The sequence below is a fragment of the Melospiza melodia genome, chromosome 10, assembly GCF_035770615.1.
Source record: "Melospiza melodia melodia isolate bMelMel2 chromosome 10, bMelMel2.pri, whole genome shotgun sequence".
In the NCBI taxonomy this organism is placed as follows: domain Eukaryota; kingdom Metazoa; phylum Chordata; class Aves; order Passeriformes; family Passerellidae; genus Melospiza; species Melospiza melodia.
The window spans coordinates 30,719,438-30,737,673 of NC_086203.1; the positions used below are offsets into that span (position 1 = coordinate 30,719,438).

The window sequence follows — 18,236 nt, forward strand, 5'->3', positions numbered from 1 at the left end:
GCGGACACTAGGGACACTGGGGTCCCGCTGGGGACTCTGGGGTCCCGCTGGAGCCAGGGGAGGCAGCAGGGCCAGGGTTTGAGGTGCAGACAGGGCTGAGCTCTCTGCCAGCCCCATGGGTGGCACTCCTGCTGCATTTGGGGACCCACATGGACACAGGAGCATTTCAGAGCTGGGATTTTCAGCAGAACTCTAGTTTGGGGGGTAACCCTGCCCTGTTCCCTGCTTGGGGAGCTCTGGGGGAAAAGGGGATCCCCTCCAGGCCAGGCAGGGCTAAAAGCCAGCCAGCCTCAGGGGGTGGCACGGAGAAGCGGTGGTGCCAGGCTGCAGAGGAATGCAGGTGGGAGCCTGGGCAAATGTCAGAGCAGAGGCACGGGCAGAGCAGGGCTTTGGGAGCAGAGCAGGGCTTTGGGGACAGCCCTGGGTGTCTCTGACAGGAGGGGGCCAAGTTCACTTTATGCACAGTGAAAGACTCCATAGAGACCTTGTAGAGCCTTCCAGACCCACAGGGCTCCGTGAGAGCTGCAGAGGGGCGGTGGACAAGGCGTGGTGGTGGCAGCCCCGTGCAGCATGTTCTGAGCTGTGATTTTGTGATGTAGAAATTGTAATTTGTGAAGTCCCTGCTCCAGCACACACTTACTGCCTTCAGGCTTTGGGACTGCTGGCACCTGCTCAAGCCCTGCAGGTATTTCTGCAGCTCATAAAATACTGTCTGCTAAAGAAATTTACTGCAATTAAACAGCTTAACAAAATCCTGTGCCTCTCCAGTGTCGGGAGCAAAAGCGTGAAATTAATGCATCAAGCAGCTCGGAACATATGGGACCCTCCAGTGCTGATACTGGAGATGAAATTCAGGATGGCCATGGACTGATCCTCCCCAGCAAGGACAGCATTTTAATTTGGGAGCTGCAGAGGACAGAGCCTGTCCTGCCCTGGGATGGCCTGGGCAAGAACAGCATTTAACAAGGACAGCATTTTAATCTGGGAGCTGCAGAGGACAGAGCCCGTCCTGCCCTGGGATGGCACAGGGAATTTGTGCCTCCTGTGTGAGCGTCCAGCTCCAGTTTAAACTCAAGCATTCTGTGTAGTTGTTCTAAGTACAACTGACAGTACATTTGAATGTTCCTAAAACTTTAAATAAAGTATTTTGGATACAAAACCCCTTCACCTGCTCCCCCAGTGCCAACCCAGCCATGAGCAGGGGTGGGAGAGAGGGAGGGCAGAGCCTCCCTACAGAGAAATAACCACTGCCTGGGCAGAAGCCACATTTCAGCAAATGTTTTGCAAGCTGAAGTTTTTCAGAGTTAACTGCTCTGAATCTGCAAATATTTGCAGTGCTGTCTCATCTGTGGTCCCCCTTTTTTTGAAGAAATTTTGCGCTCTCCTAGCGTGAGGAAGGCTACTGCAATTAAGATTGGGAGGGCATAGGAGAGGGCTATGATGAGGTTGATTAAGAGAGCGTAGTTAGTCGTGGGAGATGGTTTGAGAGATTTGAACCTCTGAGTTAAATGCTTCTGGAACTGCGCAGAAACTCCCTGTGTGAGGGGAAAGCTGCAGTGGCTCTGCCCCTGCAGAGCCCGGGCTGGGGCTGCCCTGGTGCTGCTCGGGCTCTGCTCTGCACCATTGCAGGCCAGAGAACCATCAGCCTTCTCCTGCACAGCTTGTGTCCAAAGGCAGCTCTTTGCCTGGGTACCTCCCCAATGAATGAGGCAGACCTGATTGATTGGAATGGAAGGGATCCCTGTTACCTGCCTGGGTGTAACAAACAGCCATAAAGAAGTTGTTGATCCTGGGTAAAACTCAGTAAGAACCTGATCCTGGGGTGGAGGACAATCGCCTTAAACAGAAACTTTTAAGGGGCTTTATTAGGCAGTCAATTCTAAAAAAAATGTGATTTCAGATACCTGTAACTAATAAACCTCAAAATTCAGTGGCTGTGGGCGAGAAAAACATAAACCAAGGCAGAGTGAGTTGGCTGTGTAAACACTACAATAAAACTTGCTTAAAAGCCCCAGAGAGAAAAATGCAGAGGTGAAAAAGCAGCTATTCACGAAGAGAGGGTGCATTTCAGTGGAAACTTCCTGAGACCTGCAGCAGCTGCTGCTTCAGGGCAGAGCTAAAGAAAGCCCCTGTGGCTGGGTGTTCTTCTGTAAAAAGTGAGGTTATGTTTATATAAACCTAATTTGAGCTTGAGTTTATTTTTCAACTCCCTTTCTTCAGCCAAATCACCAAAAAATCACCCTCTCCACAGTGAGGGTTTTGTAGATTGTTGCCTGATTTCAAAAAACATTATCAAAAAATGTGACATCACCTGGAGCAAACCAGGAACAACGGGAACTGTGTTTAACGTGGCTCCAGAGAAGGATTGGTGCAGGGCCAGCCCACAGTGCCCTGCGTCAGTGCCTGGCCCAGGGGTGGCAGCAGGAGCCTGTCCTGTGAATTCCCCTGGCCCAGGGCTGTGCTGCCTTGCCTTTGCTGCCTTTTTGCTGCTCCTGCCCTTTCTCTGCTCCTGCCTTTTCTGTGCTGCCTGCTTTCTCTTTTCTCTGCTCGTGCCCTTTCTGTGCCCCTGTCTGTTCTCTCTCTCGGAGCCAGGGCTGCTCCAAGGAGCTGTGAGCAGATGCTGTCTGTGTCTGGCAGCTCCTGCTCCGGATGCTGCCATGTCAAGGAAACACCTCCACATCCTCTGGGCAGAGTTAATATTTGGACAGTGTTAAAATACAGCCAGCGCTGCTCAGCTCAGTGCTAACCTACAGCTGCAGAGCTGGGCCCTGGCTGTGCCCAGCCCTCCCCAGCCTGGAGGCACTGCCTTGGGTCTGCTCCCACGGGCTCTGGGCTGACACCAGCCCTGGGATCCAAACAAAACACACTGGGACATCTGAATATCTGAATACCTGCACCAGGAGTGCCTGAGCACTGCCCACAGCACAGGGCCAGGGAGGGCTGAGGAGAAAAACAATCAGGCTGGTCAGGCACAGTATTGCAAGAGTGGCTCTGCAAGCACTGGTGTTTTCTGTCTCAGAAATAGAGAAGGAGCCTGAGGCTGAGCTGTGCTCTGAATATTCCTGGGGCTCTGCTGGCCCTCAGTAGCCCTGGCTGGCAGGGGGAAGGAAGGCTGTTCCTATCCAGCTGTTCTTATCCAGCTGTTCTTATCCAGCTGTCCCCATCCAGCTGTGCCCCTCTGCAGGTCAGCCTGCCATTGCTCCTGTCAGCACACTGAGCAAAGGCTGGCAAAGCTGGGGCCATGGTTTGCCAGTCCTGGCAGTGGGAAATCGGGCTGGACTCCCCTGTGTGGCCAAAGAGAGGAGCCTGAGCCTGGCTGCCAGTCTGGGCAGAAGGGGGGCTTTTCTCACAGCCCCAGAGCACCAGTGGCCCCTGCCCTGTCCCCATGGGCAGCACGCCCTGAGTCACAGGGCAGGGACCATGCTGTCCCCCAGGTTTGGGTCCTGTCCTCTTGATTCAGGTCCCATCCAAGGTTTGGGTCCTGTCCCCTCAATTTGGGTCCTGTCCCCCAGGTTCAGGTCCTGTCCCAGATCTGGGTCCTGTCCCCTTGCTGTCAGCTCTCACCAGGCTGTGGTTTGGCACCACAAGGCCTGGAACAGCCCCATGAGAGGGACCCCGGGCCCAGGGCAGTGTCTGTCCCACAGCAGCCCCTCGGCTGCAGGAAGGGCTGGGCAATTCCAGGCAGAGAACAAAAGGCTCATTTCAGTTTGTGCACAGGCTGTGTGCAGGGGCTGCGGGAAGCACAGAGAGAGCTCTCGGGCTCTTTCCCCTCAAAAAGGGGCTGTAACCCCACACCAAGGGAGCTCCAGGGTCCTTTCCAGCCAGCACCAGGCTGTGGCTCCAGGATCCCCCCCTCTCTTCGCCACCAGAGCTGCTGTCACAGCCCTGTGCTCTCCCCACCGCAGGAAGGTCCATCCCAGAGCCCAGGGACTTTGGGAAGCCCCCCAGCATTAGGCACAGTCACTTTATCAAGATTAGCTAATTAAAGGCCACTTGGAGATTTGGAGATTTCCAGAATATGTTCAGTGCCTGTAAAGTCACCAGAAAAGAAAAATTATTTTCCTTGGATTTGAAAAATGACCTTTTCGCCCGAGCGAATTCAGAGCTGCACACCAGGAGGAAGGAGCAGAGCAGAGTCCCTCTCACTCACAGGGCTGCTCTGCAGGCCCTGTCAATCCAGGGAATTTATTCAGGCATCTCAAGGGAAGGCCTTGGCAAAGCATGAATGGCCTTGGTTCATAAAAGAGACCTTTACTCACTGGCCCGTGGCTCGTTCAGCTGGCTGGGTCCTGTGCAGAGCCAGTGTCCAGTGTCCAGTGTCCACCTCTGAGCCTTTCCAGAGGGTGCAGAGGAATGCTCTGAGCTCTGTGGAACATCTGGCTCAGCAGTAACAGCTGCAGCGCTGCACCCTCGGCATTCCGTGTCCTGGGGCCCCTCAGGATCCCGTGTTTGTTCACTGGGAAGGAGCTGGAAGGAGGAGACCACGCAGCCAAGCCCTGTGGAAATGCAAGGCTGACAGCAATCCACATTTCCTGGCATTCAGTGCAGCTGGGTGGGGAACCCCAGCTGGTTTAGTGGTGTGTGTGAGCCCCAGTCACAGCTCTCCAAAAGAGATCCCAGTTCTGGGAAAACAAATTCCAAATGGTTAAAGAAACCACATCTGAGACACTTCAATTCACTGCAACTCTCACATGGTCTCAGATTTGTCTCAGAGCCTCCCTAGATTTTCCTCCTTAATCCCAAAATGCAATTTATTTCATGTGTTCTTAGTGCCTAAGCAACTCTTGTACCTGTGGCAGCAGCTCTCTGGCCACAGAGAGAACACACAGCTTTCCCTGAGCTAGGGCAGGCTGGGAGGAGCTCAGAGAAAAGGATGAGAAACAATTCTTATCTGCACTTGCTGCCCCTGTTGTTGTGCACATGTGCAATGTGTTATGGAGATTTGTTTAAGGGTGATTTCTTAATTGGCCACTGGGGATGGGTTTGGATTCAAGGACCAATTGGATTCACCTGTATCAGACTGCCTGTGAGGGCAGGGGGTTTATTAACAAGTACAGAATGATAAAGTGATTGGAGCCAATGCTGATCATCACCCTTGGGGGGTGCCATGCACCACAGGTACCTCTGCAGTCACTGTAGGGCCTTTTCTCCTTCCCCTCCCACATGGAAGAGCCATTTCCTCATTTTCTGTAGTGCAGGACGAGCGTGGCCAGCTGATGTCTTCACCATCTGAGCGGTTCCATGTCAAAAATAGATGCAAGAAGTCAAGGGAACTCCAGTCCCCATGGAGTTACCAAAGGGCTGAGCACAATTCCTGCTGCTGCTTCGTGAATCCTGCCTCAGAGAGAGATTTTCGTTATGGTTTTCCACATAAACAGTATAGAAAATTAAAAATAAAAATAACATATAACATTCTGAATTGGTTCTCATTATGAATTGGTTCTCAGAGCAGCTTACCCTGGAAAATGAAGGGTAGACAGAAGGCCCTGTCCTGGTCCAGCCAATGGACATCCAAAGCTCAGCATTGCTCAGCCATTCTGTCCCCAGAAATACCAGCACAAGCTGGCAGCAGCACTTCTGATAAAAGAATGCCTCAGATTCATTCTTAAATGTAGCAAAATAAATCGGGTTATCTCTGAAGAACCATTAATATGCCAGTTTTGTTTTGTTTGCATTTATGCAGTCAGGAAATATCCCCTTCAGCTGATTTTTCAAAATACGTCTTTTTATTTCCAATTGGCTCCTGGCGCAGAAGATTTTTATGGCAGGATTCCACCAGAAGGAGATGAGCTGGGCTGGGAATTTCTGACGTGGCAAGGTGAGGGTTCCTGAGCAGGGAAATCAAGGGGGTTTATTGGGCCAGGGGCTGGTTCTCCATTTCTCCTGGGATGGGAGCGTGGGCAGGGGCAGAGCCGTGCTGGTGGCAGGGCAGGGCTCAGGGCAGGGCTCAGGGCTCTGGGGCAGTTCCAGGGGGAGGGAGAGCTCCTGTTCCTGTCGCTGTCAGCCAGGACACAGAGCAGTGTCACTGTCACAGACACGAGGGACAGACACGAAGGACAGACACAAGGGACAGACCCGAGGGACAGACAGCAGGGACAGACAGACACGAGGGCCAGGCTCCGTGGGTGACCCTCATACCCCAGTAGCTGGCAGCAGGCAGGGTGCTGTCCCCTGCCCTGTGCCACCCAGAGCAGCTGTCCCCTCAAGAGAAGGGTCAGAGCCCCCTCCAGCCCCAGCCCTGCCATCCCCTGGGAGGGACCCCAGCCCACCCTGCCCACAGCTCCCCACAGGGTCCCTCGGGGTGGTGGCCCCAGGACCGACTGCCTGCTGGGTGATGTCACCAGAACCACGGGGGGAAAGGCCAAATAAGGCAGCAATTTGGGGAAAATATGTCCTAAAATGGGAGCTGCACTGATGGCCAGCAAGCGCGGAGCACAGGGATGGTATTTCCATGCTGAGAGCCCAGAGCCTGAGTCCCAGGGCTGCAGCAATCCCTGCAGGAGCTGGGGGGTGGATGAGGGAAACCAGCCCAGGGCAGAGCTCCTTCCTCCCCAAAGGCCACAGGGCCAGCGTGGGAGGGACCCCAGTGCTGAGAGGGACACGTCAGTTATGAGAACTGCTGTCCTGGGAACTGACTGGTTTGGGGAGCTCCTTCAGCACGGCTTTGGCTTTCCAGCATAGAGCAATGAGCCTGTTTGGGCAGTAATGTGATTTTAAAGGGGCTTGAAGCCAACGGAAGGAGCTGGGCTGTGCTGCAGAGGGGGAAACGCCAAGGCTGGGGCAGGAGCTGTGGGCCCAGGGCAAGTGCTCCTACATCCCTGCTGGCACAGAGGAGCTGTCTGGGGTGTTCTGGGGTGCTTGGGGTGTCCTGGCGTGCTCACACCCTGGCAAGGAGGAGCTGCACAGAGGCAGCCCAGCCAAACCCACTGGGAGCGTGCCCACTCCCCCTGTGGTGCTGCACTGCCCTGGCACCGAGCGGGAGGCTGAGCTGGCAGCCCGGGCACTGCCAGGCTTTCAGAGTTACTGGATGAAATTGAATTCAGCATCAGAAGATTGAACTTGGTTTATAAACCGCCCCCCCCCCCCCGCAAGACCCAGGCCCAGGGAGGTGGTGAGGGAAGATTTGGGCTCTCCCAGCAGAATTTGCTCCTTGGGGCACAGCTGGGGCCTCACCAGCGGCTCCTCAGGCTCTGCAATGACACCAGTTTAACCACAGCCACAGCTGTGCCCCAGCTGCACCCCTGGCACACGGTGGGAGTGCTCAGGAGCAGGCTGTGGGCATTCCTGGCACAAGGGGAATTCAGAGAATTGCCAAGAGCACCCCATGTCAGAGAATGGCCACGCTCAGGTGCTGCCCCAGGAGCCCCTGTGACTGCCCAGGCCAGGCCAGGCAGGGTCCCCGTGCCCTCACAGACCCCAGGCTGCTCTCCTCAGTGCCACGCACACTGATAACACACAGAGAGAGCAGAGAGAGAGCAGCTGCCAGTGCCGGCAGTGCCCAGGGCTCTGCAGTGCCCACCCGAGCACAGACAGGGCTCCCTGCCCTGCCCAGCCCCAGGCGTGGCACAGCTTCCTGTGAACGAGCTCCTGCCCATTCATCAGCCAGCACAAGAGCTGAGCAAGCCAAGAATGTATTTATTTTTCAGCTAAATATAGCGGGTTCTATTAAAACCTGCCAGGAATGACTGGGCTCCCGCCCCAGGGGCAGCACAGGGAGGTGACACAGGGCGAGGGAGGTGACACAGGGCTGTGGGTGCCCCAGGGAGGTGACACACAGCTCTGGGTGCCCCAGGGAGGTGACACAGGGCTGTGGGTGTCCCAGGGAGGTGACAGCCCAGGCCAGCCCAGCAGGGCCAGGGGTGTTTCAGGGGTCACTGCTCAGCTCTGGCAGCAGCACTGTAGAGGATGCAGTTTATCTCGTGCTTTGAGAATGACTCTGGGAGAGCAAACTGGGTTTGTATTTGTTTCAGAACAGCCTCTAGCATCTGCTGGGGCCGGCAGGAATCTGGCCTGGTGATTATTTAGGCTGTTTGGAGAGCTTTGACAGCTTGTCCAAACTGTTTCAGCCCTCACTGTTGGTGGCTTGGGGGAAGGTCTCCCCATTTTTCCTCTCTGCCCTGGCAGTGCTGTGTGGGCATCTCAAATGGCACAGGGACCCTCAGGTGCAGCCCCTGCCTGTGGGGTGGCTGTGAGCCACATTCCCTGCTGGCCTGGGCGCTGTGGGGCAGGATGGGGCCCTGGGATTCAGCCTGGCCTCTGCTGCTGCCCCTGTGCCCACAGCACTGCCCCCAGTGACCATCCCTCCCTTATCCCTCATCCTTTATCTTCCCTCTCCCCTCCCTGCCTGACCCCTGCAGCCTCTCCCAGCTCCCTCTGTGCTCTCCCTTCCCAACAATTCCAGCTCTGAGCCCCACCTGGGGTCAGGGTCCCTGAGGGGTTCCATGCCCAGGTGTCCCTCAGGGTCCATGCCCAGGTGTCCCCGAGTGTCTCATGCCCAGGTGCAGGGGCTCAGGGGCTGCCACTTGCACCCTTCCAACAAGGAAAAGGTTTGAAGGTTGAGCTCCAAGCTGGACCCAGCCCCAGAGGCCACTTCAGGCCTGTCTGTGAGCACACACACACAAGTTCATGCATTTCTGTGTGAATATATGGAGGGCTTTGCAGGGGCACCTTTTGCTGTTTGAGAAAACCTGCCCCACCTCTGTCGTGCCCTGGACTCTCAAGGCTTGGAAGCCAAAGGTTTGTCAAAAAACAAGGAGAAAGCCATCCCCAAAAGCTGCTGACTGTTAATCAGGAGATGAAAGCCCAGGGGTGAGGCAGCTGAGACTGGGACTGGGATTGGGACTGGCAGGAACCCAGGGAGCCAGGAGGGGCAGGGAGAGCAGGGACAGCGCGGGATCCCCTCAGGGATGGAGAGCACGGGATCCCCTCGGGGCTGCGGAGGCTACTCACTGCCCTCAGCACCAAGAGCATGGATGGCAGGGCCTGCAGTTAAGGGGAAGCCAGAAATTGGCCAAAGAATTGGTTTTGACAGAGCACACGGAAAATCAAACCATCTCAGAGCTTGTTTTGGTCTTTGGTTTGCTGGCATTTTTCCTGTGCAACCTTCTCTTTCCTGTGTGTGAGACAGTATGTTCTAGCTGAGCTCTTGCATCTGCAATCACATTTATAACAGCAGCAGCAACAGGGATTGCAACACTCCACTGAGGATCAGATGGAGTAGAATCCTAATGTTTATTCAAAATTAACTACTATGGTAAAAATAGTGCTAATAAATAATGTCTGCTGGGCTCTGAAATGCAAAAGGAACAATAATAACCCCACTCACCTTAATCTTTCAATCCATTTCTAAAATATAATTTTGCTGGTATTTCACTTGGTAATTGAGATTTCTTTGATAATTAGAATTTCTTTTTCATTTGCCAAGGATCTAAAGTCTAAACAAAAAATTTAATCTGAGACTGTTCTCAACATCTTACTGTGCTTACCTGAGCTCCCAAATCCCCCCAGGGTGGGCAGCAGGACAGCCCTCACCTGCTGCAGGGTGCAGGGGGAGGTGCTCTGTGACACCAGGGGCATCTCAGGTTCCAAAATACAGTGATGGGGAACACCTGCAAGAGACAAACCAAGCACTCAGAGAGACCCTGCTCGTCTGGCACAAACACATTTATTTATTTATTGCGCCTCCTCCCAGCACATTGCAACAAGACCTGGGCAATGCTCACAGTAAATGCAAGTCCCAAAGATGTCCTTCCTCTGCAGAGCCTGTAGAAGTGCCCCAAACAGGCTCAGGCTGCAGGGAGAGGTTGGTGCTGCCATGGTGCAGGACAGCTCAGAGTGCGCTCTATCCCAATCCAGACCCCAGCACGCTTCTGGGAGGAAAGCTAACCCAGCCCAGCCAAACCCAGCACCCACGGGAGAGGCTGCTGCTGCTCCAGCTGGCAGCCTGGGTCACACCCTGCTCTGCCGACTCTGTGCCCCACAGGATCCTCTGGCTCCTTCCCCAGCAGCTGCTTCTCCTGCTGCTCAATCCAAAAGGCTTTTCAAACCCTCTGGAACTGCCTCCAGGCCCTTTCCCAACGCCTGAGTTCCCAATGCCATGTCCAAATGCTCCCTAATTCCCAAGGACAATGGCCAATCCCGCCTAATTTATGTGCACTCCCCCATTAGCTTCCTAATAGCCCTGTAACAGATGACTCTTGCACAAACAGTCCCAAAATGAGATCTCCAGGGGCATCCAGAGCCTCCTGCTGACTGCTGGCAGTGGGAGGGGAGCTGTGTTCCCTCTCCAAAGGCCCAGGAGCCACTCTGCTCCCTCACCTGCAGGGCTGGCTGTGCCTGGTGGCCCCAGAGGTGCTGTGCTCCCTTTCCAAAGGCAGGAGAGGAGCTGTGTTCCCTCTCCAAAGGCACAGGAGCCACTCTGCTCCCTCACCTGCAGGGCTGCCTGTGCCTGGTGGCCCCAGGGGAGCTGCAGGTCTCCTCTGGCAGAGCTGCTCAGCCCAGGCCCTGCACCCCCAGTGCCCCAGCAGTGTGGTGGGCATGGCTGGACCCTTCCCAGTCCCTCGGGATGGCTGAGATGTGTTTTGGCCAGAAAAGGCCTTCACACAGGGCCATTGAAGGTGTTTGTGGCAATGGGAAGTGCTTGGGAAGCACTTCCAGCGGGACAGAAATGGCTTTTTGCTGAATCTCACAGGATTCTTCTACTCTGTGATGCCCCTTCTGTGTCTGTGATCTCCAGCCCTGCAGCTCCCAAATGGAAATGCCTGTGCAAAACCACACCCAGAGCTGTCCCTGAAACCCTGGAAAAGGACCCTGGGCACCTCAGCCTGGTACTGGGAATGGAACTGGGCAGGGGCTCAGCTGCTGCAGCTCCACCCTGAGCTCCTGCCTGGCCATGAACCATCCCCTAGCTCTGAGCCCACCACCAGACTGGGGAATAAAGCTGCCCCTCCAAGGCCCTGCTGAGGGGAAAAATCACTGACCAGGGCAGTAAAGGCAAATCACAGACCCAAAGGCAAATCACAGACCCAAAGGCAAAATCACTGACCAGGGCAGTAAAGGCAAAATTACTGACCCAGGGCAGCAAAGGCAAATCATGGACCCAAAGGCAAATCACTGGCCCAGGGCAGCAAAGGCAGATTACTGACCCAGGGCAGTAAATCCCTCCCAGCTGCCCCCAGGGAGCCCAGCTGAGCTCCTGAGCCTTCCAGGAAAAGCAGGAATAAAAAGCACTGACCTGGACTGCTGCCCGAGCAGGGCACCCAGCTGGAGCTGCCTGTCCCTGCAGCGGGTGACACCAGCCCGGCCAGCCCGGTGCTGCCCCTCTGGGGGCACGAACACGGCATTCCACACGGGACTGGAGCCCTGCACGGCCCGGAGCTCTGCGGGTCTGCGGCGATTCCCTCGGTGTGTGCATGTGTGTGTGTGTATGTGTGTGTGTATGTGAGTGCATGTGTGTGTATGTGTGTGTGTGTATGTGTATGTGTGTGTGTGTGCGTGTGTGCGTGTGTGCGCGTGTGCGTAGCTCCGGGAGGCAGCGATGGCTCATTCACCGCCCGTCCGTCATCCCCGGCCCTGCCGAGAGGGATGCAGCGCATTTACGGGGGAAACAAGGGACTCATGGCAGCCTCGAACCTAACTCTAAATGCGGGGTTGGTCAAGGAATGTCCGTGCACACCTGGCGCAGGACAGACAGCCTCGCTGCCCTGCAGGAGCGCAGTGCCCGCTGCAGGGGTGGATGCCCGGGCTCTGGAGGATGCAGAGCATCCCCAGGGCAGCGGGGCAGCCCGGGGTGAGCAGCAGTTAGCCACTGATTCATTGAGGCTCTTCAAGCCATCATTAGCCCCAGCGGATTCATGCTTTAGAGTGACTGCCTCGGTTACGCGATACCATCTCTGTTATTCCAAACTTAATGGAGCCGCATAAACAAAGCGGGTTTAGAACGGTCTCTTCTCTTTTTTTTCCTGCCTTAAAGATCATTGTTTGGATAAAGCAGAGGGCGGTAATAATTCTGCCGGCTGCGCTGGCCGTGACACCTCGAGCGCTGGGGAGCGGCCCCGGGGCTGCGGCTGCGTCATCCCGAGGGTCCGGCCTGGGCACCCCTGCCTGGGGAGCTCTGCCCAGCTAAACCCAGCTCTGTCCAGCTAAACCCAGCTCCGTCCTGGGCACCCCTGCCCAGGGAGCTCGGCCCAGCCAAACCCGGTTCTGTCCAGCTAAACCCAGCCCTGCCCTGCGCGGCCTGGGCACCCCTGCCCGGGGAGCTCTGCCCGGATAAACCCAGCTCTGTCCAACCCTGCCCAGTCTGGCCTGGGCACCCCTGCCCGGCTAAACCCAGCTCTGTCCAGCTAAACCCAGCTCCGTTCTGCCCGGCCTGGGCACCCCTGCCCGGGGAGCTCTGCCCAGCTACACACAGCTCTGTCCAACCCTGTCCAGTCTGGCCTGGGCACCCCTGCCCGGCTAAACCCAGCTCTGTCCTGCCCGGCCTGGGCACCCTTGCCCAGGTAAACCCAGCTCTGTCCAGCTAAACCCAGCCCTGCCCAGCTCTGCCCCATTCCCACCATCCCAAGGAAAGTTCTGCTCCTGTCCCACGTCCCTGCAGGACCCGGAGCAGCAGCCGGGAACAGGAGAGAGCAGGGGGAGGTGGAGATGAGAGTAGGGGGAAGAAGCCAGCACCTGCAGCTGCCCAGAGCTCGTTTCCAGAGCAGGGAACCCGAACTGGAGGAGCAGGAGCTGAGTGGCAGGAGCTCTAGCTGCAGGAACAGGAGTACACAGGCTGGAACCCGAGCTGCAGGAACAGGAGCACTCAGGAACACTCAGGCTGGAACCTGAGCTGCAGGAACGGGAGCATTCAGGCTGCCCCCAGCACCTCCTGCACCAGGACTGGGACACAGATGCGACACAGATGTGACACTCCCACAGCAGGAGCTGCCGGGGATCTGGGATATCTTGCATTATGCACACACACACTTCCTGCATCTAAATTCAGTGACAAAATCCTGCTCCTAACGGGACACAATCCAAAGCCATAAAATTGTGCTGCGCAACCATTAAAGGAGTCATAAATAAGGGACGTTTCACAAAGGGAAATGTCTCTGTAGGGCTGGCAAAATAAAGCAATTTTCCCCTTTATTAATTATTTCACTTAAAAGGTAAACTAAATTGACCAGCTACCGAGCTTGTCAAAAACTAAATGGGAACTGTCATACAAACAAATGTTCTGCTAATGTCGAAAAAGGAATTTCCTTTGAAAGAGGAAAGATTATCCAGCACTGCTTCTGGATAAGGCTGTGGGAAGAGTTGCCCTCAAATTACAGAGGGGAAAAGCAACAGGAAGAAGAGACCTCTGACTATTTTACCTGGCACACAAGGAGGAAAAAGCCAGAAAATGAGAACTGCAGTGAGGTGCCCATCACCACCCCAAGGAGCTGGGAGCTGGTGCCAGGGCTCCCCCCTTTGCTCAGGGCAGCTCCCCAGGCACTCGAGGGCTCGGTGACTTCCTGAGCAGGGAGAGGCACGGCCAGATGCCACAGCCAATTCCTTCCCAAAACATCTGTCTGCAGGAGCAGCGGCCCAGGGCACGGGAGTTGGGAGCTGGGCACACATGTGGAGCGTGCAGGAGAGAGGGTTCATGGCACTGACAGGTGTGCCGTGGCACTGGCCTCCTCACCTGGCACCTCCCAGCTGGGCAGCTGCTGCCACCGCCAGAGAGTGCCACAGCAGCACAGTGCCCTGCCCGAGCAGGACAGAGCCACTGCAGGACAGCGCCCTGCTCTCACCCCTGCCCAGCCCACCCTCACGGTCCCCCGGCCGTGCCAGGGGCACAGGGGCCGTCCCGGCTCGGGCCAGCGCCCTTCCAGCCAGCGGTGCCCGGTACGCCGGGCAGTGCCCGCAGGGAGCACACGGCAGTGCCCGGTGCCGCCACCCGGCCCAGGCTGGGCTCGCTGTCCCTGCCCGCTGTCCCGTCCCTGCTGCGCCGCCGTGGAGCAACACTGACCCCCGGTGTGGGCGGCAGAGCCCTGCAGGCCCCGCAGCGGCCGCCACAGGCCCGGCGGGGCTCAGGGTGCCCGGGACATCAGCGCTGTCCTGCGCCCGGAGCGGCGCCGGCACGGACAGAGCGGAGCCCAGCGCTGAGCCCCGGGCTCGGAAAGGCTCCGGGAGCTCGCCCAGCCCCGGACTGCGCCCGCGGGCAGGGAGAGGCTGCAGAGCTCAGCCCTGCACGCACCTGTGAGCCAGGGCACCCTGGAGGTGAGGGGCGCACCCCGGCTCTATGGCCTCTTCCTTAAAGCCTCCAGCTGATTTTCATTCTGCTCGCGGGACAAGGGCTGTTTGTTTCCTCAGGTATCACTCCAAAAATAACCACCGGGAACAATCAGTCCTCCCGATGTCCAAACTCCCTGATGTTATTCAGTCTATGAAAGTGACCTTCATACTGCAGCAGATTAAAAAAATTCCATCCAGGCAAGGAAAGAGCACGGAGAGGAGCCAGAAAATGCCAGGCTGGCCTCAGCACCCGGTCTGACGGCACAGGGAGACTCGGGGTGTCATCCACCTGCTGATTTATTGCACTTTGCTTCTCAGAGCAGGGGCTGCAAAATTAATTGCTCCATTATTTCTTCCTATGAAAATAAAACCCCACAGGCTCCACTGAAATGTCACATCCCTCGTGCAGGAGAGGCTGTTCTGAGCTGGAGGAGCGCAGGTTCCCAAGGGATGGTGAACAAGGAGCAGGAGCTTCTATGAAAAGTAAATCAGTGAGATGGATTCAGTCATGTCCAGACCAAACAGGAGCACCATCCTCCAGGGATGGGGAGAGTGTCTCAGGCTGTTTGGGAATGAGTTCACAGACGTGGGAATGTGGTTTGAGTTGGAAGGGCGGAGGTCCCACACGCTCTGGGGTCCCTGGGCTCTGCAGTGTGTGACACCTTCAGGGCACAGAGCTGGCACAGGCCTTTCCTCCTCTCCCACACACCGACTGCACCAACCCATGACTGACACTTGCTGAGAGAGAGTTTGGTTCTGGAAAAGGCTCTTTTTAACAATTACTTGAAAACACAGCCCATGAATAGCTCAGTCAAGCAGTACAACCACACAAAACCAGCAGAGACTCGTCAGCGTGGCACCCGCATGGCACTGCCAGGGGCTCGCTGCTGCTGCTGCTCTGTTTCACTGGAGATACTTTGGAAAGTGCTTCTCCTCTATTTTTGTGCCCTGAGATGTGTGGAAAACACAGATAAAACTGCTGAGAATGAGACTAAAGAGCTCGAAAGGGTGAGTGCTCGGGAGTATTCACACCCTTAAGTGCATGGTACAAAGGAACACAAAGCTGTACAAAAGGACCAAAAGCCCCCAACCAACAGCAAAGGAAAGTCTGGACTCTGCGGAATAGGATAATTTGTTCTGCTTAGCAGCATGATCCCGAGGGGTTGGGGTTTGGCACAGGTGGTCAGGCAGGGATGGGGCTGTCAGACCAAACCAGAGCTGCTCCAGCTCAGAGCCAGCCCTGCCACCATCACCAACACGGGCAATGTCACAAACCAGCCCTGCCACTGTCACCAACACGGGCAATGTCACAAACCAGAGCTGCTCCTGCTCAGCCCTGCCCACCATCACCAACCTGGGCTGTTTCTCCTGGTCCTGCACCCAGGCAGTCCCATGGCACTGCTGCAGGGCTGGGAGAGCTCGCACAGCTCCCCTGGGACAGGATGGACCTGCCCAGTGCGGCTCCTGAAACCTGAAATCCATTCAGCTGGGCAATAAAAATGAAGGATTTGTGATATAACAACTGAAACAAGGCCCTGGGGTTCCCAGGGTCACGTTGTTCCATATGTGCTGCCCAGAAGAGCACCCCAGAGCAGGCAGGAGCCACTCATGCCCCGCAGGACAAGGGGACAAGGTGCTGCCCCTTCTCCCAGGCCCCTCTGCCGAGCCCTTTCCTGTGCCAGATGTCACCCCCCTCCCGGTGGCGCTGACCCCCACCCCTGCAAACAGCTGACAAACACCTTCTCATGCAAACACAGCATGGAAACAGCCCAGCCTGACCTCTCTGGGCGCTTGGAAACCCAATGCTGGTCTGGCTGCAGATGGACAGCTCTCTAAAACAATATTTACAGACACGGAGAAGCACTTTCAGCACAAAACTGGCTGATAGTAGCCCTTACCAACACCTCAGCAGCCCCTCACATGACAGAGCCTCAGGCACGTCCGACACTCTGCCCAGCCATCAGCACTGAAACCTGCCCAGTGACAGGGCTGGTTTATCTTTCCATCTCAGTGCCTCCCACCCACAGGGGCACACCAGGCTGCCCAAAGCCCCTGAGAGCCCAGCTGCACTCCTGACTCCTCAGGTGCCTTCACCGTGCAGCCACAGACTGGCAAGAGTTTCTAAATTTCCCCTCTTCCAGCGTGAGCCCATTACTCCTTGTCCTGGCACTACACTTCCTGATGACTTATCCAGGAGTACAAATAGTTGGAGTCTGTTCTTTTGGGTGGGTACAAATAATTTTTAATGGCACTTGCCCATATAAAATGCACAGTCCAGACTATTTCAAGCAGTAAAAGCAGCTCTTTGCCAAAAGCAAGTGCTAATCCTTTATCTGGAGCCATTAAAATACAATTATTAGTCCAAGCAGAATAGCAGAGCTTCAAGCCAGCGCCAGAGTTATCTTTTCTTATCATTGAGCCATGAAGGAAAGAAGCAATAAACATAAAAGTGCACCAATAACTGCTTGTTCTAATGAGTAAAAATAACTCTGGCAGAGCAGGCGCACAGAGCAGAAACTTTCCCCAGAAATACAGAACTGCAAACAACAGTCCAGGGAGGTTAAAACAAACGTGTGCTCTGGCATTTGCAGCTGGAATATCGGGATATTTCCAAGAGCCAGGGGTGGGAGAGGGGCTTAGAGGGGACACCCCCAGAGCGACAAACTGCCACTGGTGAGCACCACGAGGGGCACCTGACAGGGCAGGAGAGAGGGGAGGGCACCCCTGGCAGGGCCTCTGCAGCCCTGAGAAGCCCAGGGGTGCTCTGCCCTGGGCACTCCTGATGCCACATAAAGCCACATCCCAGACACCTCTCCCAAAGCCCCTCCTGTGGAACAGGGACAAGTCCTTGCCTGGTAAAGCCCCTCCAGATGAGCAAAGCCTTTGCCTGGCAAAGCCCCTCCTGATGAACAGACACAAGCTGCTCCTCGGGCAGCCCTCACTAGATGGTGCTGCGAGACAGCACAACAGCACAGACAGCATCTCCCCCTCCCGCCTGCTTCAGTAGCATCTAAATCCTTCGTCCAGCTCCTGCAGTGTTCCTTAGTCCATTGATCCGAATCAGAAGTGTAGTTAAAAACTCCGTGCTGATAAAATATTCAAGGCTGGCATGTTGATTGCAACATCCATTTTTTACCCAAAGCTCCCAGGAGCAGCTCTGTTCTCCAGCCACCTCTATGAAGCATTTCTTTCACCCACTTTTTTTTAAAAAGTGCAATTTCACAGAGTTCTACAAAGGATAATGTTTAAACTCCCAGCCCTTACTCTGCACATCTACAAAGAGATTTTCTAGACTCCTGCTCCAGCCCCCACTGCATTTAAGCTGTATAAAATAAAGCCAGGATTGTTTCCATCTGTCTTCTCCCCTCTGTGTTCCACACCAAGCAGGGAAACCCAGGGAGCAATGGACTCTCAGCAGAGAGCCCTGGGGCAGAGCCCCTCGGGCTGCCCAGGAGCCACAGCAAAGCTGGAGCTGCTGGCAGATGTGCAAACACAGCCCTCCCTCCTCCCTGCATCCATCCTCAGAGCACTCACACAGCAGCATTGGGAAAACTGAGTGGAAAATTTCTGGGGTGTTTGATTGCTCAGGTTCAGTGGGGGAAGGATTTGCAGCCAGGATCGTGTCAAACCAGGCACGAGCACACAAAATATTCACGTGTATTTATATTTCTCTGGGAAAAGAATGTTGGAAAACATTGCCCTTTGCTTATAACCATCATGTCCTGAGGACAAATCATTTTGTTTTTTCCCAGCAAAGGGCTCCAAATCAGCAATCGCAGTGGGGCTTCAGGCTACTCCTCACCACTGGGGACAGGGCTGGTTGAACTCACCATTCCTCATGCTGGCACCTCCTCAGGAGGGGCAGGACAGTGAGGATGTGACCCTGCACCCCCTGCACCCCTCAGCTGTGCCCTGCAGGGCCAGGCTGGGCCACTGAACCCAGTGGAGGGACACACTAGCATCTCCCCATGGGACAGGTG

The 18,236-nt window shown here is 55.7% G+C and overlaps 1 long non-coding RNA gene across 1 annotated transcript; it reads right to left on the reverse strand.

The window, feature by feature from the left end:
• Positions 1 to 3,491: 3,491 nt before the first annotated feature.
• On the reverse strand, positions 3,492 to 14,350 carry LOC134422695 (uncharacterized). The gene is made up of 3 exons (XR_010028867.1): positions 14,219 to 14,350; positions 9,486 to 9,608; positions 3,492 to 4,496 (listed from the first exon to the last, which is right to left on the reverse strand). It is a non-coding gene; the product is annotated as an uncharacterized LOC134422695 (long non-coding RNA).
• Positions 14,351 to 18,236: the final 3,886 nt, after the last annotated feature.